The sequence below is a fragment of the Ambystoma mexicanum genome, chromosome 5p, assembly GCF_040938575.1.
Source record: "Ambystoma mexicanum isolate Mex_15411 chromosome 5p, UKY_AmexF1_1, whole genome shotgun sequence".
NCBI classification, from domain to species: domain Eukaryota; kingdom Metazoa; phylum Chordata; class Amphibia; order Caudata; family Ambystomatidae; genus Ambystoma; species Ambystoma mexicanum.
In genome coordinates this window covers 1,067,281,311-1,067,304,734 of record NC_090930.1, presented here as the reverse complement: position 1 = coordinate 1,067,304,734, position 23,424 = coordinate 1,067,281,311, and the positions used below count along the sequence as shown (strand labels likewise).

At 47.0% G+C, this 23,424-nt stretch overlaps 1 protein-coding gene across 2 annotated transcripts in view; it reads left to right on the top strand.

Moving 5' to 3' along the window:
* ATXN1 (ataxin 1) overlaps positions 1-23,424 on the top strand; it is a 1,517,977-nt gene that overhangs the window by 117,154 nt on the left and 1,377,399 nt on the right. The gene's annotated exons all lie outside the window — the stretch shown is intronic.

The following is a 23,424-nucleotide window of genomic DNA, read 5'->3' as shown; positions in this document are numbered from 1 at the left end:
GCGACTTTTGGCTCCCCAAACCAAGTGGTGCCATACAAACATGCATATGCGACATTACATTTGAGCGTTTATGAATGCAAATAAAGAAGAATTAGGACACATTTAGAGCATATTTAAATATAATGGATCATATATAATGGGCAAGAAGTCACTGTCCATCTCATGTGGAGGTTAGATTTGCAGTGCGATGTGTACTCGCCTCTGGCTCCCCATTGCAGCTCCTGCACACCGGGAGATGCATGGCACGCAGCAGCTGGCTGTAACTCCTGTACATAGAATCCTAACTTCGAACCCTGTACTGCTATCCTGCCGCCACGCTCAGTTGTTAGCCAAGCACTCCTTCACGCAACACTGGTTGACCTTCCACCACCCACATTGCCCTCTTTCTACAAGCATCAAGCAATGCTCCCCAGCCCACTCCCATACCTGCACAATGATCTGGGATTCCACCGCAGGCTCAGTTCTTGATGGGCCTGTCCATCATGTGATCTGCCTGCACCCATGTTGTTCTGTGCCAGAGGGGGATGCTGCTGGACTCCATTGATGGTCATGTGTCTGCGCAATGATCTGGGATTCCACCACAGGCTCAGTTCTTGATGGGCCTATCCATTTTGGGCTCTACCAGCACCCATTTTCCTCTTTGCCAGAAAGGGGTGCAGCTGGCCCTCTTGATGGTCTTGCCTCTGCACACTGATATGGGATTCCAACAGAGACTCAGTTCTTGATGTACCCTGTCCATCATGTGGCCTAAAAGTGCCCATTTTCTTCTATGCCAGAAAGTGGTGCTGCTGGCGCCCCATCGATGTTAGAGTCCCAGCGTGGAAACCGAGAGATCCCAGGCCGCTAGGTGAGCCCACCTAGTGGTTCACCTACGAACATTTCGAAGCCTCTCGGTCATAGCGTAAATGTGCCATTGAAGGGGATGCACTATCGTTCTAAGGCCATTTAAACCTAAGCCATCGGGATGACAGAAGAGGAAGCATATATCTTCAGGGGAATTCATCCATCCCACTTTGACACTTGTGTCAATGGGTGATACTAAGGGAATTGTTACTGCATGTTACAAATAAACATTTGTGTTGGTAACGTGGCAAGCCAGGATTGTCATGGATTCCAGTACACATTTGCTCCCACAGAGCGATCCACTGTGTTGTGACGCCCTCAACAGTACCCAGTCATGGTATGTACATATCTGTGTGCCACTGTGTGCATTCCTGTTATGACCACATTTCCTGCACATCGGCATGATGGGAAATGTAGTTATGATATAGAGGTCCCGTGCCTCCCTCGCCTGCATTATGACATCTGACAAAGTGGTATCTTTCTGTCTGTTTTGGTGGATAGGTACCTTGAAATAGGAAAGATGAGTTTTTGAGGGCAGCTGTGGGAGTCCATACACTTTAGTTCTGACTTTATACAGAGACAGCAGTGAAGGACTGATGTGGTGTTTTTCCCAACTTTGTTTCTATGAACACTGTTTGCTCTATGGACATGCACACACTGTCAGATTTGCACACACTGTCAGATTGTTGTTATTTGGTAGCTGCTCACTAGACACAGATATTTTACCCGGAGTGACTCCTGCTGTGATGCACCATCTGCATAGATGCTGGTGGCTGATTGACAGAACTACACTGGCCAGTATACCGCATGCTTTAAGGCTGATGTGCATTGTGTGGATGCCTGACCCACACTCTTCCAATCACAGACCATCTCTGTGTCCACTGCAACACCCATACATTGAGCCTTTGTGCTCATACAGATCTCTCTGACTCTGTTTTAATGACCTTACATCTCTCTCATTGTGGGTGCACCTGTTGGAGAATGTTTCTCATCTTCAAAACCACCACGCTCCGTGTGGGCTCACGTGTCAGAATCGAGGAACTTTCCTTACGGTGGGCATCATCGCAAGTCTTTACAACGTTACAAATGCTTTTCCTTCTTGCCACACATTATTATTATTCTTTTTTTTTATACTGTGCCAGTTCACCATGGTAGTGGTCTCAAAGCGTGTAAACCTTGTCTGAGTTAAAGAACTTTATGTGCCACAACCAGCATGGCAGAGCCCTAATATAAAGAAAATAATAGCAGAGTGTGTTTCGGCTGTAAAGGTGCACAATACAGGGCAGAAAGGCACTGCAAGCAATTACCGTCATTCCTACCTGTGAGGGATTCGACCATCCGCATGGTGGGTGTGACATTTTAAGAGAAATTGAATAATGGTAGATCAACCTCCGGAAAATGTTTGGGGCTAATCTGCACACATTTTCCTATACTCACTGCACAACAACGCATAGACCTGTGTACTCTCGCTAGACACAGCCTACACGTACAGTTTCCCCTGTCATATTTAGTTGGTATATGACAGGGTACACCGTGCATCTCCAGAGAGGAGAGGGACAAACTTTCCCTCTGTCATGGGAAGCCTAATTAACTAACAAATGCTCCATGGATCCGCTCTGTCCTTTTGTAAGGCCTTGTAGCTGGTGGCAGAAATGTGCATACTTATCAGAAGGTATTTCAATTAGGTCCACATGGGGCATGGCTACAGAGGCTACCAAAGGAGACCGGAAACCCCAACAACCTTTCACATTAAACTGTCAACCTGTTGCCAGCTCCTGCCCTCATTATTGATTGACAGTGAAATGTCATGTCTGGGACTTTGTGCACAGTAGTCCTCTCTGCAGCGGGACCCATTCAGAAGGTACGAGGATGTGGTTTGATGGAGCCAGAAAGTCTGGTCTCGCTGCAGCGTCAATGAAGACTGCTGCTTTAATCAGGAACCACAGAGAGCTCCATTAACCAGAGAGACCCTTTGATCCACAACAGACAGGAAGATGGGTGGGACTTAGTATTACATGGTTTCACCCCTTTACCTTTTCTTTTGCAAAGCACTTTGGTTATGACCTCATGCATAAAGAATATTGTTGTTGGGGACCCAGGATTGGTTAATTAAGGTAGGCTTAGCCTGCCCCAATCCCTGTGGTCCATTTGGCTTTATAAGAGGGATGAACCCCTCTTATGGCAGATCAAATGAAGACTTTGCAAGGAGTAGCAAGAAGAATTCATCATTGGACCCTGGCTGAAGGTACAGTCTGCCTTACATCTTCCTCCAGAGAAGAAAGGCCAGGACCTCCAAGAGGGAAGCAAGATCCCTTCCCTAAACATCTCCCAGGGAACAGAGGGAGATGCTGAATCTAGAGGACCCTCCAGCAGCTCCAGAACCAGTACCCAGCCAGCACACAGCATGCCCTGCTATGCTCTGCAGCAAACTTCCTAGGTGGGGTGTGCCCTAAGGCCTCTGAACCTGAAACCAAGAACAAAGCAGCTACCTGCAATACACTCCTCAGCTTTGGGCCATCTGCCTTAAAGGATGACATGAGCCCAGCGAAGAAGCTAGGAGAAGTGCACCTAAAAGCATCTTCCGACGTCCGCCTTAAAGGACATTTCCAGTCGAGTCCCATGAGCTGCAACTGACTGCAACGCTGATAGTTGTTACTCCGCAGTCGCTTAAAGACTTCCTAGTAGCCTTGGCCAGTTCTTTAGAACCGCCAACCAGCACTGAGATGATTCATGAACCTGAGTCGCAGTGATTGCCGCCTAATACATGCAGCTGTCTCCCATCTTGAACTCAGTCACAGAAGCTGCAAAGCGCCCTGAAACCGATTCGACCCTGTCGAGCACAAAGAACACCTACAAAAACATGGTACATTGTGGTTCTGTCCCCCTGGTCCTTCTCAGAAGGCCCCTACTGACATTTTACGACTCATTGCTCCCCTTGTGCTGAAACCAAGTATCCTTGAATTGTTGCGATTATTTACCATACCAACTACCCTCCTGTCAGTAGCCAGAGTGCATCCCTTTTGCTTCTTTGAAACTGTCTGTCCACTGCATTCCTTTACAGGGTGGGTTGTATTTCATAGTGTTGCTAGAACTGTCTGTTGTGATAATTATTAAGTAGATATTTTAATTCAACCATGTCTGGACAGTCCCATTTATCATTGGGTAATAACTGTATTTTTGCTGTGTTGCAACTAACCAACGATTCATGACCTTTCGGAGATAAGCCTGCTGTTCCGTCCACGTTACCAAAATTGGACAAGGAGGTATATCATTTGCTTGTGTTGCCAATCTGTTCAGATCCCTTCTGGTGTACTAGAGGTGTGGGCTGATTGATGGTTTAGAAACCGATATTCATCCCTGGATCACTGGTGTCCCGGAAGTTGATTTGTCACACTATCAACAACTACTAAACAACCACCTAGCACTGGCTGCAAACGCGTATTCAAGGAACACAACCACCTGTGCATTCTAACATGTACACCTGCATCAGGGCAGAATCCAGAGAGGCTCCACACCCAGCTGCTACCCCATAAAGGGTATCCAGTAAAAATGTAGCCAACAAAAGTGTAGTCAGTAAAAACGTCCTGGTGAAAATACCTCTGCAGTGAATAAGTTGCCAAGCAAAAAGTCGTCCAAAATGCAGCTGAAAAGTAGCCCAAAATGTAGTGCTGCTTGGGTAATTGTTAGGGCTTGGGTTAGAGCAAGGGCTTTGTACTTTGTACTTTGCGGCTAGCTGTGATGGTGTTGGAGACAGAATCACTGTCCATTTAGCATTCAGTAATATACAAATAACATAATTTAGCGCGCTGAAGGGTTAGTGTCCTGTGAGAGTTCAGGGTAGGATAAGGGTTGTAATTAGAGTTAGGGGAAGCTTTAGAATTGGAGTTAGGGTGATTGTGAAGGTTTTGTTAGAGGTTGGGTCATATTTAGGGTTGCAGCCTTGTACTTTTGTGTATTTAAAAATATCTTTTTTGGCAACCTTATTACTTGAAACATTTTCACACTTTGCATTGCTTATTTGAAAGGGTACCTTGGTTTAAACAACTTTTTGCATGCTACATTTTCCTGGGGTTATTTTCACATAGAACCCCATAAAGCTGATTTTGAGGCACAGGACAAGGTTATGAGCAATTTTACCCTCAAACAAGCAAAGGATAGGCATGGGATATGCGAGCAGAGGGTGAAACACCCGCATCATGCGCCTGCTCTGTAGGCGAGGAGATAGCTGAGCGTTGGCCATACTCGCAGGTGCTGTCATTTACTCTGGCACTAGGACTCTGCTCTTTTCCACACACAACGCAGGTTTGATGGACAGTTCTGTGACATCCACTGGGGCACACAAACATATGGCCTTGCGTTTCTGATGCACTAAGGTTAATGGCATTAATCTGAGAGCCATGGACGTGTGCCTGTTACTTTGCATGTTGTTGAGGGTTTCTTAGCAGGGGGGTTGGTGACTTCTTAGAAGACCATATCGGTGCAGTGCCTACAGGCTAATTAATGCAGGTGTTTGTTATAGGGCATCACAGTAATGACGACACTTATGAGAGGGGCCTGGCTGTGGCTATTATGCTGTGGATTAAGCAAGCAACAGTATTTTACATGACTTGCTGTTTGCAGGCGTGGGTATCACCCTTCTCTGTGTTCGACTGACCTAGAGGCCTGGCCATTTCTGTGCCTCAGCACCTGTTTCTTACTCGTAGACATTCACTCTTGGTTCTAGAGCATAGTTGCAGTTTTTCCCCTGAAGAAGGCTATACTATGTTATTTAAACCCAGTGAAGTGTGTTTAGTGCTTAATAAGTCATAATGGGACCATGGCCAAACTGTAGTGGTTTGCGCACTGCTGCTTTGTTCGTTGGAAATGGCATCCGCAGCGATTTCAGTGGGTGGGCACATTTGTGATGGAATGCTGAGCAGTGTAGGAATGTGGTTGCATGTACATTGTGGTTTCTTTATACTAGCATGGCGTATTTTGTAGTCTTATGCAGAATCCATTTTGCAACAGTTGTGCAGAAATGCCCATATAGGGTTGATTGTCAAAGGACTGGCTATTGGTTGAGTTGATGAGGGCGGGAGGTTTGAAATTCTTCGCCATAATGCCAGTTTCTCTGCTGTCTAATTGCGGGTTTTCAGATTGACCCAATAACCACAATTATTTTTACATCTCTAGTTTGCTTATGGCTTACTTGCAATACTTGCTACTTTCTAAAAGATGTTGGACATTCTACATTGCAAAATATAGGGGCATGCTTTCAACCAGGGATCAGCAACCGGCATCTGTCCAGCAATTTTGGACAACGACTCCCATGATCCCTCTTCGTTGCCTGCTGGATAGGTCTGATGGGAGTTGTAGTCCAAAACATCCGGAGAGCCAAAGGCTGCAGAGCCGTGCTTGAAACCATTGCCATTGAAATGCCAGTTTCTTTTTTTCCGATAGCGAAGCTGGCCTCCTTCCAAGTATTACACATCTTTCGCATTGTGGGAATAATGAGGGTTGAGCCCCCCGCCCCCCTAAAACATTCTTCCTAGTTTAAGAAAGTATTATCGACCAACAAATGTGGAAAAAGAAGTTCCTGGAGGTGACCTTCCCAGACCGCACAGGTCCCATCTGCGGAGATTCCTTCTCCCGCCCCACCCCCCACTGCTTAGTGTGCTCTTTTAGGATCGGGCTGGAGTAAAAGTCAATTCAGCGGCATACTGGGCCCATCCTGGCTATTGGGTCTGTTGACATCTGTGGGATGGCCTGGTGTCCCTTCGCTGCTAGGGCAGTTACAGGTTGACCAACCCAAAGGGGGTGACTACCTACATTCAACCAGGAACAATGTTTGGCTTACACAAGGCATAGGGCTAGAGGGAAGGTAAGCAAATACAAGGAGTTACCTTTTAGGAGATATGTTTTTTTAAAAAAAGAAAGTTTGAAGTTGGTGTGGTTGACTTTTAGCAGTCTCAAATATTTTTAAATTGACGTTAGTGCATGTAACGGTGCAGCCAGAGTTCCCGGTCTTCCCATGCTTTCTCCCCCCACACCATCCCCCAATTCCCTGCTCCGTCTTTCTCCCTCCTTCTCTCTTCCTTTCTCAAACTCTGTCCGTAGCGCTCTCTGGCTCTCTTGGGAGGATAGCGGAGTGGGCAATGTGCTCTCCTTGGAAGCAAAACGACGCAGAGCAACACAGGTTTGATTCCCCGGTCTGCGCGTAGAAACCTCTGGGTATTAAGCGCGTTATAAATAGCCAATTAAAAGAGAGTGTGTGCGTGCGTGCGTGCGTGCCAGCAGGGAACCTCTAGCAATGTCAGACCTGAATGTGTAAGCGCTCATGCTGCAGGAACCGGCTTCAGGGAGGGATGATAGGATGTGCCACAGATGGTCTCTTTCCCTGGCATTTAGTTGTCCTCAATCGAATGCTGTGTGGAGGGGCAAGTAAGTGGGAGAGACGCAAGTGCACTGAGATTGTCCAACTCCATGAGCTCAGATATGTCCCTTGTTGAACACCAGGGGCCCGATTCATGGAATTTTTGCATGATTCAAAGTGACTTTTCACTGCTGAAAAGTCACTTTGCACTACCGACACAAACCCTGATTCATGGAACTGTGCAGTGTATTTTTGCAGTGCAAAGTCATTTTGTACTGCAAAAATGACTGCTTGTCCTCACTTTGCACTGCAAAAATACACTTTGCACAGTTCCATGAATCAGGGTTTGTATCGGTACTGCAAAGTCACTTTGAACCGTGAAAAAATTCCACGAATCGGGCCCCAGGTGTGCACAAATCGGTCTTGCCTTGAGCCTCATGCAGTCGGGCTCCACGCAAAGGGATAAACTAGTGACGAGGTTGCTGAGGGGGGACGCCTTGATAGTGAAGGGATCAACCTCACAGCTTTTGTAGGTAGGCAACCTTCTGCATCTGGCCAGCTGACAGGGTTCCGACAGGTGTGTGGGGTATCCCGGGGCGGGCCCGTGCAGCTGTTTGGACACAATGCAGAGAGTTTTCGAAGATGGTCAGGTCTTTATTGTAAGGCTTGCAGGGCTTTTAGCTGTAGGGGAGACCTGGTTGGTTCTCTTCGGGTCAAAGGTCAAACATGCGCTTTGATTTGGTGAATGTTGCAGTTTTAATGTACCTTGGCAGGTAGACGCCGGAAGAGGCTCTTGCAAGGTATCTGGTCTTTTGCATCGAATACCATTGCATCTAATGCCATTCCATCGAAATTGGGGGGTAAAGGGTTAATTTGTGTTCAGGTGCATTTTAAAGGGTAAAAAAATAGGTGTTTGGGAAAAAAAATGCATTAGATGGAAACTTTTTAGATGGAAAAATTTCTTTTTTACATTTTTTTTAAATATTATTTATTTATAATATATACAGTATATACAACATATCAGCCACAACAATATTACAGAACCGAGTTATAAACAAGAAGAAAAACAATGAACCAACTTAAAAGAAGTCGTTAAACACGTTCCAAATCTTCTCATATGTCGACATTTTACATTTCAATCTGTAAATCAATTTCTCCGTCCGTGACAGGCATTGCATTTCCTGGATCCACTCCTCATAGGAAGGAGATTCCCGCCCTTTCCACCCACGGAGAATCAATCTCTTGGCCACAATGAATGCACGAAAAATCCACTTCTTGTGGGCTGAGCTGACATCACCCAACCCAGAATCATCACCAGGATTACCGTCCTAAAATCAAGGACCGGCCCTCCTCCTGCAATCCTGACACACACGTTACAGACATCACTCCAAAAATCTCTGATCCTCACACAATTCCACAACATGTGTTCTAATGACCCGACTGCCTGAACGCACCCCCAACAGTCAGAACTGTCAGACATGCCCCTATTATGCAATGTTTCCGGGCACCAGTAAACTCGATTCAGGATCTTGATCTGTCGAGACCGTTCACTGAGATTCAGAGAGCACAAAGACACATTATTACACATATTCTGCCAATCATCCAAATCAATCTCTGATCCTATTTTTTCACTCCACACTCTCCGCAAATTGTCATTACTCCGAAAATGTGACACCATTAGCTTGTAAAGCCGACTGGCCAGACCGCCACTCTTCCCACTAGAGTCTGTCAGCAAAGCGCACACATCCAAAGAGTCAGACCAGTCTACCTCACCAACCGCCCTCTTTAGCCGTCTATATGCAGAGTCCGATAAACCATCAAAATTCCATCTCTCTCTCAGCTCTGCTGCGGTCAACCACCGATCATCATTCCCCAAATCAGAAACCTGTTTAATATTCATCAAAAACCATTCAGGCCAAAAAACTGTCCTCAAATTGTCCCTAATCCTAGGATTAAACCATATAGAGGCACTCCTGCTTTTGAATGCATCCCGATCAAGCAATGACCAAACTGCAATCCATGAATCACGCAAAAACGACGTTGCCAACAAATTGCCACCCGGAATCTTGGTATTAGTGGTCAACAAGGCTGTCGGGCCCAGCGGCCCATAGGAGCTCGACTCCGCCACCGCCCAGCTGTCTAATTCACCTGTCAAAAATGGAACAAAAGAATGAGCAGAAAAGGCCAAATGATAGGCCCGAAAATTTGATACCCCTAGACCACCTAAATGGACAGGAAGCTGCAACTTCCAAAGACTAAGTCTTGGTGGCTTTTTGTCCCACAATAATTCTTGAACTAGGCGGTCTAATTCCTTCCAGTAGCAGCTCTTAATTTTCAAAGGAAGCATGCTAGACACAAAGTTTATTTTGGGTGTTGTATTCATTTTCAGGGCATTGACTTTACCCCAAAAAGAGAGATTAAGCAAAGACCACCTTTCTAGATCCGATTTACATTCACGAATAACCACAGACATGTTCTCATCTACCATCCTGGAAAGAGGATACGTCAGCCATACCCCCAAATAACGCAAGCGTTCCCCGCACCACGTAAACCCCTGTCCCGTAACCAGGGTTTTATCACATCCATTCGTTAGAGGCAACACTTCAGACTTCAAACGGTTAATCTTATAGCCAGAGCAATCATGAAAATCCGATAACAGCCTCATCAAACTAGGCAAGGACACCTGCAAATTCTCCAGAACCAATAGAAGGTCGTCCGCATAAAGCCAAGTCTTTTGTACCATACCCCAGCAACCCACTCCGTGCAAATCTGGTTCATGTTTGATGCAAACAGCAAGAGGCTCAATTGCCAGAATGAACAACAGAGGGGACAAAGGACAACCTTGACGCGTGCCGTGTTCCAAACAAAAGGGTTCTGAAATTACTCCATTAGTCTTAACGGCAGCAGTCGGTCTGGAATATAGAAGAGCAACCCAAGAGATGAACTCCTCACCCAGATTCATCCTCCTCAGTACAGAATACAAGTAATCCCAACTAACCCTGTCGAACGCTTTTTCCGCATCAAGCGAAAGGACAGCAGCATCACGGTCCGTCCTATCCGCCATTTCCATAGTAAGTAATAACCTCCTGATGTTACTAGAGGTACGCCTATTTTTCATGAAACCAGATTGTTCCTCGCCAATCAGATTAGGCAAGAATTGCACCAGGCGCATAGCAAGGACCTAGACAAGAATCTTATATCTGTATTGATTAGGCTGATCGGACGGTAACTGGCCGGGAGATTACAATCTTTACCCTTTTTCAAAAATACCGAAACTTTTAGGCAGCGTCCCAGTCTGTTTGCTAGAAACAAACACGTCTCTCAAGAGTTCCAAGGCTGAGTTTGGAAGAATCCTATAAAACTCACAAGGGAGGCCATCAGGACCCGGGGATTTGCCTGTATTCAGCGCAGAAATCGCCCCTTTGATCTCATCCACCGTAATCTCAACACCAAGTAGATCACGATTGTTATCTAAAACCTTCGGCATCGGCAAATTACCAAAGAAGTTCTCACCCTCACCGGTAATACCCGCCTCATTGCTATACAGATTCTCATAGAAGTCACGAAAATTAAATGTTAATTTTATTTGGATCAAATGTAATTCTACCATCCTTGTCAATAATAGACGTAATTGCAGATTCCGAAATCCTTTTCTTCAACCTGTATGCCAACCATCTGTCACAACGCTCCCCCTTCTCAAAATATGTACATTTAGAATAGAACAAATCTCGTTCAGCCCTCATCGTCAAAAAGTCCTCCATTTTCTTTTTTAAGTTTCTTCAAAGTTGCCAAAAAAACAGAATTAGTCGGATCAAGCATCAGATCCCTCGATGGAAAAATTTCGATGGAATGCCATACGATGCGAAGACCATAAACCCTCTTGCAATAGCGAAGACGAGACATTAGCGCTGCAATAACAAGCGAGGTTTGTTGCCCAAGGGGCAGTAAACACAGGATGCCCAGCAGAAGTTTCGAAGGTATGTTAACAGGCATGTTAACGAGATTTTATTAAATGCGATTTATGGGTTGAGAAGCTTCAACTTTGTTGAAGGCCCCCTCCTGGGGGTCGATTGAATGATATGGCGTTGAGGTTTCCAGAGCATAACTTAGTTTTTGGGAACATTTGGCCAGCTCCAGAGTAAGACAGCCCACCGGTTACCTATGACTACTCGTCTCGTTTTGCAGGCACTGTCTGGATATGACTACTTGTCCCGTTTTGCAGGCACTGTCTGGATATGACTACTCGTCCCGTTTTGCAGGCACTGTCTGGTAATGACTACTTGCCCCGTTTTGCAGGCACTATCTGGATATGACTACTCGACCCGTTTTGCAGGCACTGTCTGGTTAGGACTACTCGTCCCATTTTGCAGGCACTGTCTGGGTATTGAGCACTCTGTCCCAGTGTCCCGGGAGTTTTTTCATTTTGAACCCACCTCCCCCCAGGCGCTCCATGTTGTTGTTTTTGGGCGGCTGAATCCCTCTCTGCTGTGCTGATGATGTAAGCCAGAGCTCTTGCAAGGAATTTTACAGGACTGTGTATGTTGATGCCCCTTGCAGTGGCCATGCCCTGGCGTGATCCACGCCTCTCGAGGTAACAGGGTTGCTGGCCAGCCGCTGAAAATGGTGTCCCCATGACTGAGAAAGAATGCTCAATAGCTTTTCGTAAGTGTCATTTAGGGTTTCACCTCATCCGCTGGCCAGTGTTCTTTGTTCTGCCATGCAGAGGGCAGTACAAATCCCGATGATAATCACAGCCATGCCCCTTGGGTGGGGGAAGTAAATGTGCTTGTAGATTAATGAACCTCAAATTGTGGCTCGTGTTAAGCAACCTCGTTGATAAAGCCAAGATAATCACCTGGTGCAATTTGCATTAGAACACATAAACCCTCCATTATGATCTATGTAGCACGCATCTGCAACACGATTCCTTTATCTCTGAATACTCACTGGCTGCAAGGCATAAGCAGGCGGAGCTCGCGCTGCCCCATTATCACTTACCTCCCCCGGGCTCCATTTTTCTTTGCATTCTGGTATTTGTAGTCTAAAATGAATTACGGACAACATGAAGACTACAGAGTCAGACTGCAAAGAAGAAATACACCACTGGGCAGAATACCGTCACCTGACAGTGGTACACTTAATGTCCACGTGCAGAAGCTCTGGGTTCACACGTGTAGCAAGGAATGGCTGTTTCTTTAGCTTTAAGGCTTAAAGGCAAAAGCTTGGACGGATTTTCATTATCTGAGTTTGTGACACTTAAGACATTACTTTTGCAGCCAGTCAGGAGGGTGAAACAAAAGGGATACGTCATTTTCAAGTCCTGTTCCCTTTCCCTATGATGCATTGATTATGCAATCGCATATGTGCTCCAAGGATACCGTATCCACTGATACTTTACCTTTTTTTCTGCTGTGCTTTTGCATTTTAACACCTTAAACTACATCACATCAGTGCATTTTGGTTGTTGACATATGCATTGGTGCCAAAATGACCCATTCCGATCTGTAGGTGCCTATCCAGTCCTGTTTTTTTTCTTTGCATTCTGGGATTTGTAGTTCTGTTTTTCGCATTTTAAAATACACACTCCAGGTCCCAGAATGCAAAGAAGAAAGAAAAAAGGACTGGATAAGCACCTACAGATTGGAACTGGGTCATGTTGGCAACTATGCACATGCGTACAGGTTTTGCCAGCCAGGCAAGGAGGGGCTGGGGTGGCGGCAGATGTTTTGGAATCGGCCAGGGAGCATCTTCAGTCGGCCGTGTCTCTAGCCCCCAGTTTCAGGGGCAGGGGACAATTGGGAGCCAAAAGTGGCCCTGGACAGGTTTTTCAAAGTGCAAGCGAATGTACCCATCGATCCAAACCACGTATTAGTATGGTTTGGGGGTTTCACTGCACAAGGACATTTAGAAAGATGGGTCCAAAAAAGGGTATTTTAAAGCCTATTTTAGAGATTAAAAAGTAGTTAAACACAATAAAAAACGGACATACAAACATCCTGATTCATGGAATTATTTGCGTGAAAAACGCAGATTTGCACGCCTTTCTGCCCGCAAATCCCTGTTTGAAGTATGGGGATTTTCGGGCAGAAAGGCGCGCAAATCTGCGTTTTTCACGCAAATAATTCCATGAATCAGGCAGAAAATGTCTTACAAGTGAGGGATAACCAGTGCTTTAAATGAAAAAAAAGAAGAACAGGTACCCACCAAGCTACAAAGCCGGACATTCCAGCGCAACGCTTTCGGCGACGGCCGTCTTGATGTGGCATCTTGGGCACAGGTTCCTTTGAGGCACACCCTGTTGTTTGCAGGCAGTGCCCAGTGAGATTAAATCAGGTGCCAAGGAGCACACACTTCGGTAAAGCAGTGTATCCGAGATCCTTTCGCACATACTTCCAGCTTGTTGTTATGCATTGTATGAAGAACGTTTGAATACACACTTAGCGAAACAGTGTTCCGCGCCTACTGTGCTCAGAGCACAGTAGAAGCATGGTTATTCCTCCTTTTTGTTCTGCAAGGTGGGCCCTGAAGGAGACATTGTGGGCACTGCGGGTGGTGGAGAGAGGAGGAGGAGGGAGAGAGGGTGCTGCTTTCCCCAGCAAAGTGTGCAGAAGCGTAGTCCTTCATGTTGCGATAAAGTAAAGCTTTCGTTTTGCAACTTAGTTGAGTAGCAGTACTCTCTTTCAGCAGTTGAGAGGTTCAGGTACTCAAATGCTCAAAAATAAGAAGTGTAGGTACTGAGGGCCGGGTAGGACCGGCCCATTTAAAGCACTGGGGATAGCACACTGTGGCATCTTTCTAACACATGATTTGCATCAAAGAGATGTAGGGGATAGAAAGAAGGGCAGTCGGGCAGCATTGTATTCCGAGTTCCCTAGCACCCATGTTCAGTGGCATGCATCTGCTGAAGCCCGTGTTGCAGAGTGGGCCGGCCCTTTCCCTCCCTGTGAAGTCCAGAGGGCTCTGCACCGGCACCGGCACCCGCACAGGCCGGAGAATGGCCTAGTATCTTTCGGCGGTGGCCGGCCTCGAGCACAGTGTGAGATGTTGCATCCTGGGCTCTGCGTGCGAGCGTGCCTGCAGGGCAGGGCGTCGAGCGAGCTTTCTGCGCAGGCGCGCCAAACAAGTCTTCGCGTGCACAGGCCCAACTCTCCAGGTCTGCAGCAGCAATCCGCGGCGGCGCTCGGCCGTGGGGGCGGCTGCCAGCCACCAGGGAGCTGCGCAGCATTATTCTGTCTGATGCCGCTTAAATGCCTGATAAATCACCGGCGCACTCCCACACTCGCAGGAGGAAAAAACTTCATAGCAGGGCCTAACTTGGTTGGAAGGCAAGAACATCGTTTCGGAGGAGGGGTTCCTGCCGTGTGTCAGAAAAAGTTTACAGCACTCTGCCCTCTGTAGTAATCCGTTTTTATCCCACACGAATCCTTGCTTCCGATGAAAATGCACATACATTGGACTTATGTTTTGGTCATTCTGAAAACGTGACCAGATTTTACTATAGCAATACCTGGTCAGGTGGGCGCGATCGGGTGGTAACGACCCGGGCCCGAGTTATAGTAGGTCCGAGCATATTACTTCTCCATTGTACTGTAAAGGATGAGACCTTCGGATCGGCAGCGCCCCTCCAGTGATATACCTAAAGGGACCACAACCCTGTCCTACGCCCTTTCCTATTGGCTGTCACCATTCCAGCCACTAGTCTTAATCAGGCAGAGGTCTAGGAAATGGCCGGGGCACAATATCTTCGCGCTCTGAAACACTTGTGTATGAGCGCGATATACATAAAATCTCATATAAATTTGGTGTTTGTTCGTGTTGGTTTTTCCAGTTTGACCCTCTTGGGACATTAGGGCAAGAATGCATGGCAAACTTTTATAGTGATATGATACGATATGATATTTTATTTATATCGCGCTCATACACAGGTGTTTCAGAGCGCGACAAGGCAAAGGAGGGGATCAGGGGAGAACGAAACAACAATCTTAATAGGCCCAGTGACTTTGAACACGTGCAAGTGCATGGGAGAGGGGGAGGGGAAAAGTGCATGGAGGGGAGGGAGAAAGTGGAAAGTTCAGGGCAAAGGAGAAACAGGATAAATAATCATAACAAAAATAAATAATAAAATCAGTACAAAGTGTTAGTGCAACCAAGTGGCAAGTGCTAGATTTGAGGCAGCAGATCAGGTGGGTCTGATAAGTGCAGGGGGGGGGGAGGAGGGCATGCTGTATTGGTACAGATACAAACCCCAGTGCAAGGGGTGGCCCGGAGGCAGTGCGGTAGGGTGGCATGATGAGCAAGAACCTGGGACCAGAGACAGAGGGTGTCCCAGTGCAAGGTGCCAAGAGAGCAGATCAGCAGGGGAGAGGGCAGCGAAGGCAGAAGCAAAGAGGAAGGTCTTCAGGTGCTTCCGGAACCTGAGCTGGTTTTCCTCAAGTTTTAGAGTGGCCGGGAGGCTGTTCCAGAGGGAGGCCCCAGCCAAAGACAGAGGTCTACCCCCAGCTCGTTTCTTCGAAAAACGGCTGACCCTGAGGGAGTTAGAGGAGGAGGAGCAAAGAGCTCGAGAGGGAAGGTATTTACGGAGGGATAGCTGAAGATATTTTGGACCCAGGCCCCAGAAAGCCTTGTGGACAATGCAGAGGGTTTTAAATGTAATCCTTGCATCCACTGGGAGCCAATGGATAGATTTCAGAGCTGGGGAGATACAGTCCCTGGGCTTGAGGCCAAGGACAAGTCTAGCAGTCCTGTTCTGGATTGGTTGCAGAGGGTGTAGAGAAGATGCAGGTAGATTTAGAAAGATGCTGTTACAATAATCCAACCTAGAGAGAACCACAGCTTGGGAGACAGTGAGCTTCTGGGGGAAAGAGAGGAAAGGTAGAGTACCTCTGAGGAGGTGCAGTACGAAGTTTGACTTTTTCGAGACCTCAGAGATGTGGGCAGAGAAGGAAAGTGTAGAATCAAAGATGACCCTGAGGTTTTTACCCTCGTTACCCTCGCAGGTGGGGGTAGGAGGAGGGCCAGGAGAGGCCGGCCAGAGAGTGAGGGGAAAGGATGGAGAAGGTGTCCGGATGAGGAGGATTTCAGTCTTGCTGGCGTTCAGACAGAGATGGTTGGCGGAACACCAATCTTGAATGGCAGTAAGGCAATCCGAGATGAGAGAAGGAGAGGAGGTGGCCGAGGGTAGCCTGAAGATGAGTTGAGTATCGCCAGCGTAGCACTGGAAATTTGAACAGAAAATGGCAATGCAGTGTCAGAGAGTTTCCAAGTATAGGTTGAAAAGCCAGGGTGAGAGTTTAGTTCCCTGGGGAACATCACACGTAGAGAGGGAGATAGATGATGGGAAGGGCCCAAGTTTGACCTGGGAAGGTTGGTCAGAGAGGAAAGAGGTCAGCCAGGCCAGAGCCTGATCAGTGATTCCGAGGTTATCACGGAGACGGTTGAGCAGGATGGTATGGTTGACCGTGTCAAAGGCAGATGAGAGATCGAGTAGGATGAGGACAGAGGGAATGATAGCGTCAAGGTTGGAGAGCAGATCCTCACAGATGTTCAGGAGAACAGTTTCCGTGCTTCTGGCAGCTCTGAAGCCAGATTGATGGTCATGGAGACAGCCAACCGTGTCAAAATGAAGGTTGAGCTGAGAGATGGCCAGTTATTCCAGGAGTTTGCCCAGAAAGGGAGTAATGGAAATTGGGCGATAGTTAGTCGAACAGGTAGGATTAGCTGTGGGTTTCTTGAGAAGAGGATGCAGAAGGGAGTGCTTCAGGGTGGAGGGGAAGGATCCAGAGGCAAAAGAGTGGTTGCAAAAGTCAGCAAGGGCTGGAGCAAGGGTGTCAATGTGGTCCTTGATGGTTTTAGAGGAACAGGGATGAACCTGTTGTGATGAGGCCTTCCTAGATCGGACTTGTCTAGCAAACTCATCGGGGGAAAAATGAGGAAAGGACGAGAAGGGGGTGAAGGGGGTAGCTGAAGGAGGGTCAGTAGGCATAGACGGAGAGGGGCGGGGAAGGGAAGGCAAAGTAAGGGTGGACAGGATGTCCTGGGTTTTTGAGATAAAGTGAGTGGCAAGGGCATCGCAGAGAGCCTGGGAGGCAACAGGAGGGGTAGAGACTGCAGCAGGGTTGGCCAGCTCCTTGCAGATTTTGAAGAGTTTGGCCGAGTTGTTAGATGCCGCCGAGACACGGGCTTGAATGTGGACTCTCTTCTTGGTGAGGACAGAGAGTCGATATTGCCTTTGGAGCAGGCGACAGGCCAGTTTGTCAGAGGATGAACAAGAAGGCCTCCAATTCCTCTCAGCCGCCCTACACTTACGTTTAATTGTAGCTAGGTCGGAGTCAAACCAGGAATTGCACTTGGCTTTGGACTTCAAGCGGATCCTCATGACAGGGAAAAGAGCATCAAGAGTATCGGGAATAGAAGAGTAGAGAAGGGAAAGGGCTGTGTCAGGGTGTGAGTCAGCCAGAGGAGGAGAAAGTGGGGAGAAGGTGGCAGCGAAAGCCTCAACTGACACACGCTTCATAGGTCGGATGTCAGAGAAGGTGGGTGGCAGTGTTGGTGTGGGCTTGGCTTGGTGGGAAGAGAGTGAGAGATGAGAGGAGAGGAGGCAGTGGTCACTCCAGGATAGTGGAGTAGTCAGAGGGATAGAGAGGGGGAGGCCAGTAGAGATCAAGACATCAAGTGTGTGACCTGCAGTGTGTGTTGGGCCATAGGGGAGGATAGAGAGAGCGAGGGAGTCGCATAGATCACGGAAAAGCAATGATGAGGGACAGGGAGAATTGAGATGGATGTTAAGGTCACCAAGGAAGAGGAGTTGAGTGGTTGTGGCCTGGAGGGAGGAGGAGAGATCACCCCAATCAGAGATGAAAGAGGTGATTTGACCAGGGGGCCGGTATAGAGTAGCAACAGTAAGAGAGTGGCTAGGCGAGAGAGAGAGCCTGCATACAAGGCATTCGAAAGAGGAGTAGGTCTGTGTGGGAATGATAGTGGCAGGAATCCACTCAGGAAAGATCAGGGCTACACCGCCTCCAGGCCGGGTGGATCTGGGTGCAGAGAGGATCTTGTAGCCATCAGGGAGGAGAGTATCAAAGCTTGTGACAGAGCTAGCCGTGAACCATGTCTAAGTAAGACCGAGGACACCAAGGTCAAATTCTTCCAAGAGGTGGCAGATGTCAGAGGAGTGTTTGACAGCAGAGCGGGAGTTGAGAGTGGCAAGATGAAGGAGGTTGGTACAAATCAGAGGTACGCCCTGCAGAGAGGTAGAGGTTGCCTGAAGGGGGGCAGAGGAGGAGGGAGGAGTGGGCAAGGTAGCTGAGGAAAGAGAGGAGGGGACAGCCGGAGATGAAAGGAAGTTGATGAGGCGAGGGAACCTCCTATCAAAGAGGATGAGATTGGCCTGAGGACCTTGGACCATGACAGTGCCATTTAGGTAGACATTGAGGATGACTCTAGAGGAGTCAGAGGAAGCCATGAGGACTTCCCAATGAGTGCCACCATTAGTGGGGGAGGAGGAGACAGGACAGAGCACAGAGATCATATATGGGGTCCATAGATCCGGCAAAGGAACGACAAAGAGGATGTCGGTGAGGGTCTGTCTGGAAGAGGCGCTGGAATAGGTGTCAGCGATAGGGAGACCTGGGTTGGAGGCCAGGATATCCTTTTTAATCTTCTTCTTTCCAGACTTGGTGAGAAGGGAAGGATAGTTGATAGAGAAGCAATTGGAATAGATGGGAGAAACAAAAAGCGCCATGAGTGGGAAGCGATGGAGGCAGAGGGAGGAGTTTGCAAGTACAGCGGTATGGAACAGTCACTGGGCTAGTGAATTACAATCAAAGGGCAAAGTTAAATGCAGAATACACCCAAGTTTGATTTTCAATTCAAATGCAGAATACACCCAAGTTTGATTTCCAATACAAATGCAGAATACACCCAAGTTTGATTTTCAATTCAAAAAGCAAGGCACTGCCCTAGAGGAAGCGTAAGTGGGGGTAAGAAGGTAGGGAGAGTACAGAAAAGACTTAAATTAGTACATGACAGGCATAAAAGGGAGTATAAGGGCAATCAGGAGGAAGTAACTAATTCAAGTAGAGTGAGGTAGGAGAGTCATGGTAGTTCAGTAGTCCTGGGATGGCAATATCAGGAAGGGTATGGCCCGCGGTGGAAGTCTCAAGAAGCGGCCTGTCCGCAGACAGGGAAGTTGACAGGGTTGTGCTGGGGCCTTAGAAGTGGGCCTTGGGGGCGGTGGGCCGGCATAGGGTGACTAGATTTAAAAAGTAAAAAGCTGGCACAGGGCAGCTTACATAAAAGTAGGACTAACTCTTGAAAGTGGCTGTCAAGGCACTATACTTCAGTAGCGTTTGGAAGAGGGGGAGGTGTAAGTATTACTGGTGGAATAAACATATATTATAATTGATTTAGCACAAACTACCACTGTCTTTGTAAAACGCAGCATTTCTTCTGTGTGAGATTGTGTGCATTGCGCCCTGCCAGCGATGAAGACATACGACCAAAAAACGAGACCACTGCATTTTCCAATGGAAAAATAATCTTGAGAAAGAGGGACAGAGCACCCAATTCCGTGACTGTCCCGGTGAAACTGGGTCGTCTGGTCACCCTAATAGTGCATCTGTAGGCCAGCCAGAGCGGGCATTCACAGATCTTGGTTGGCCCTTGCCCGCTCAGGCCCTACCCTGTCTACGCCTCTGAGGCCAGCCGTTAGAGATGTTTCACAGGTAATCTTTTACCAGTCAACGAGGTAGGAAGTTAGTAAATTGATATCGATTTATTTATTTATTTATTCTTTTTGCTTTTGCTTCTTCCTCGCCTAGCTACATTCTCTGATGCTGGACTAACCCAAGTTACCTCTGCATAATGTGTCTAACCACGGCTGTTTCGTGCTAGTCAACTGTGAGACCCCTCCCACCCTCCGACCCCCGATACCTAGATGGACTTGGTCCATGGTGAAGAACACACAACATTGCCGTGCAACATTGTTTACAAACAATTGTATCTTCACTGCCATCTTGCGTGACCTGGATTCCTTATGTTTAGGTGGCTATATGGTGACCCTGGGTTCAGCAGACAGTTACAGACCCTGCGCTTGCTTGTTCAGAGTTGCATACAGACCTTCAGGGAAGTGACGTGCCAGCTGCTTGTACTTCCTAAAAGTAGGCAAATACGCCCAACCCAAAAAAGTGGTACAAATACTCTCAACAAAAAAATTAAATCAATGGAAATATCGGAGCTTGCCTTCTGCTTCCACCGACACAGCTCCATGGGTGGGTTGGGTTCAGTCGGACCTGCAGACCATGGCCACAGGAAAGGCCTCTAATATTTTTTTGCCTGTTCAGAAGGAGAACTTTGATGTACAAATGCATCCTTTAATTGCTTGAATTACAAGGTGCAAGGAAGTTTGGATTACAAAAAATCGGATTTTGGGTGTACAAAATATATATTTACTCACCTACAAATTGTGAATTACTTTTCACTCTTTAAAAAAAAATGACTTCCAATTAAAATAGTGAGTGGAATACTCTTACTTGAAAATCGGATCTGTATCCCTGGTACATACATAAATGGCAGAGGTCCTCTTTCGTTGGCCATTTATTTTTTCTGAATGACAAGATCTTTGTGGGCGTTTCCCACACACTTAAACATAATTACTTTGTAAAGAGTAATTTCTGACCCTTGCCGCCTGTTACTGGCCCTGTCCATCCCACAACACAAGGGTGATAACTAGTAGCACCCCGGAGGATCTTTTTATGGGAATCAGGTCGTGTGCTTTGTGTGCGTGCTGAATTCCCATTATTAACATTCAGTGGTGGAAATGGAAAAGAATTGGTGGGGGATACCACAAGGGGTGGGGGTGGAATTTGGGGGAGGGGGCGGTGCCCGAGGAGGCAGAGTTAAGGGGGCGGGGCTGGCAGTTGCCCTCCGATCAAAGGAAATGTCCAAAATAATAGTTTAAAACGGCACTATTTCTTTCATGCTGTTTCTTTTCGAAACTATATATCAATTCCACTTTAAACCACTTCCATGGCACTGGCGATGAGTTACTTTACTTTGCGGCTAATGGTTTTGACCAGTGTTGCTGAGCAAATATTCTTTACAATGCACAATTTGCATTGCATTTTATAAAACAAATCTTCCCCTTGGGTACTATTCAAACAGGGTGATTTCTGTTCTCCATAAGCAACGTTTTCCTTTGCTTAACCACACCCAGCACAGCTCCTGCAGCTCCCCTCTGAAAGCAGTTGGGTGCCTGCATTGTGTGATGTTAATAGGGGTATTTATTTATGCAATGTTTGTCAGATATCTGTATATTCATTTATTTATTTATGCAATGTTTGACGGATACAGGTATCCGACAAACATTGCATAAATAGATAAATATTCCGGGTCCATGTATCCCACAAACATTGCATAAATAAATAAACTGGGTCTTGGCTGACGACCTGGTCATGGCTGAGGACTGTAACTTCCTCTTGTGACCTCTTCCATGGGGTCACCAGAGGAAGTTAGTTTGCTTGCGGATGATTTTTTTTATCATAATTTTTTTTTCTTCTTCTCCCCAGCACAGAACACCAGTTTGGGGCGGTCGGCGGCTGACTCTGGCTGGATCCCAAAATGCGGCTACACTTCTGGTGACGGATCTCGGATCCTGCAAGAGCCGGCCCAATGACCAGCGTTGCTCACATTTACAAACTGAACAGGGTGGTAGAAAAATAGAAAAGGGAGAATGACCCTTTTCTAACTCCTGTGCATGTTGCCCCGGAATCGAAGCAGGAGAAGGAGCCATCTGGTGGAGTAGGCAGGGCTAAAGTCGAGGGAACACGCGGGTGGACAGTGTCCTCACTGTATGTTTTCAACTAATTAAAACATTTTTTTAAAGTTCAGACCACTTGATGGAAATAGCCCTGCCTGGGATTTGAACCCAGGTCGCATGGTTCAGGTACAAGAAACTTAAACATGAGATCACACGAATCTCTAAGCTGGTGACTGTATAACACTCCTATTGACACTTTGCTGCACAGGGTACCTTTTCGTATAGATTTTCATACAAAACTTGCTTAGCTTTTCCATTTAGCAATGAAATATTTCAAGGAGACATGTCATCTTGGTAGGTTCTTATTTGTCCTGTACACTTTCTGAGTTGGGAAAGTCACCCTAAAATTAAATATACACATTTCTTTCACTTTACGTACACTTCCTGTGACGTCAGAGTCCTCCCACTTTTTTTCTTTTGGGACTTGAGCCCTGCAGAAGCGTATAGACATGGAGGAGGAGGGGAAGTGAATCGTGGGCCCAGAGCCGATGGTAAAAATAAAAAAAACAAGATGGTGGAAGAAGGACCAAAGGAGGAACGGAGGGGGAGACCGAGGATTCATGCCGGTGTACATAATTGGTCGGCGCATCTCCCCAGGGTGCAAACTCGGTTTACATTTCCTTCCTAAATGCGCTTTTATTTTCCAATGCATTTGGTTTCTTCCATGGAAAATGTTTTTCTGAAAAAATGGACTTGCATGTTTTAATCACCATGCGGCATTCAAAACAATAGTGCAGGGACATTTCGGACGCCAGGAAGTGGGCGATGACAATACGTGGCTTGGATGCATATCAACAGGGTGCCTAGGTGCATTCCGCAGCCACCAGGCCAGGGTTATTGCTGTCAAATAATGGCTAGCTCTGCCGAGTTGGCAGCTGTCCGTGGTCCTGGCTTCCATCTGGACTATGGCAAGCCACGCCATTTCGCTAAGCTTTAAGGACTCCCAGCGCCTTTAGGACACCCTGCAACTCCAACACTTGCTTTCTCGTCCGTCCACACGGATTCCAGAAATGAATTTGGCACTACTGAGTTGAAGAAGGGAATGAGGAAAGGTGGCCTTTTCACTGGGAGGAAGGGTAGCTCAGGGGCAACGCGTTTCTCTTGGAAGCAAAATAACACAGGTTCGAATCCTGATCTGCGCTTAGACAAAATTCGCTGGTTTTAAGTGGTTATAAAATAATAATAATGTCGTTTGTATATAATAATGGAACCTGTCTTTTAGCAGACAGTAGGGCAGAAACTTATTTACGTACATGTGGGCCTTTCATCCTCCCGCTGCTTGTGGTGGGTGTGATGTTGGTAACCTCTGCCTTTGAACATTGTACTTTTTTAGACTGACTTCTCATGGACGTGGGAATTCTAAGGTCCACGGAGGCATAACAAGTAAACCCGATAATGGTTCTGTGCCAAACAA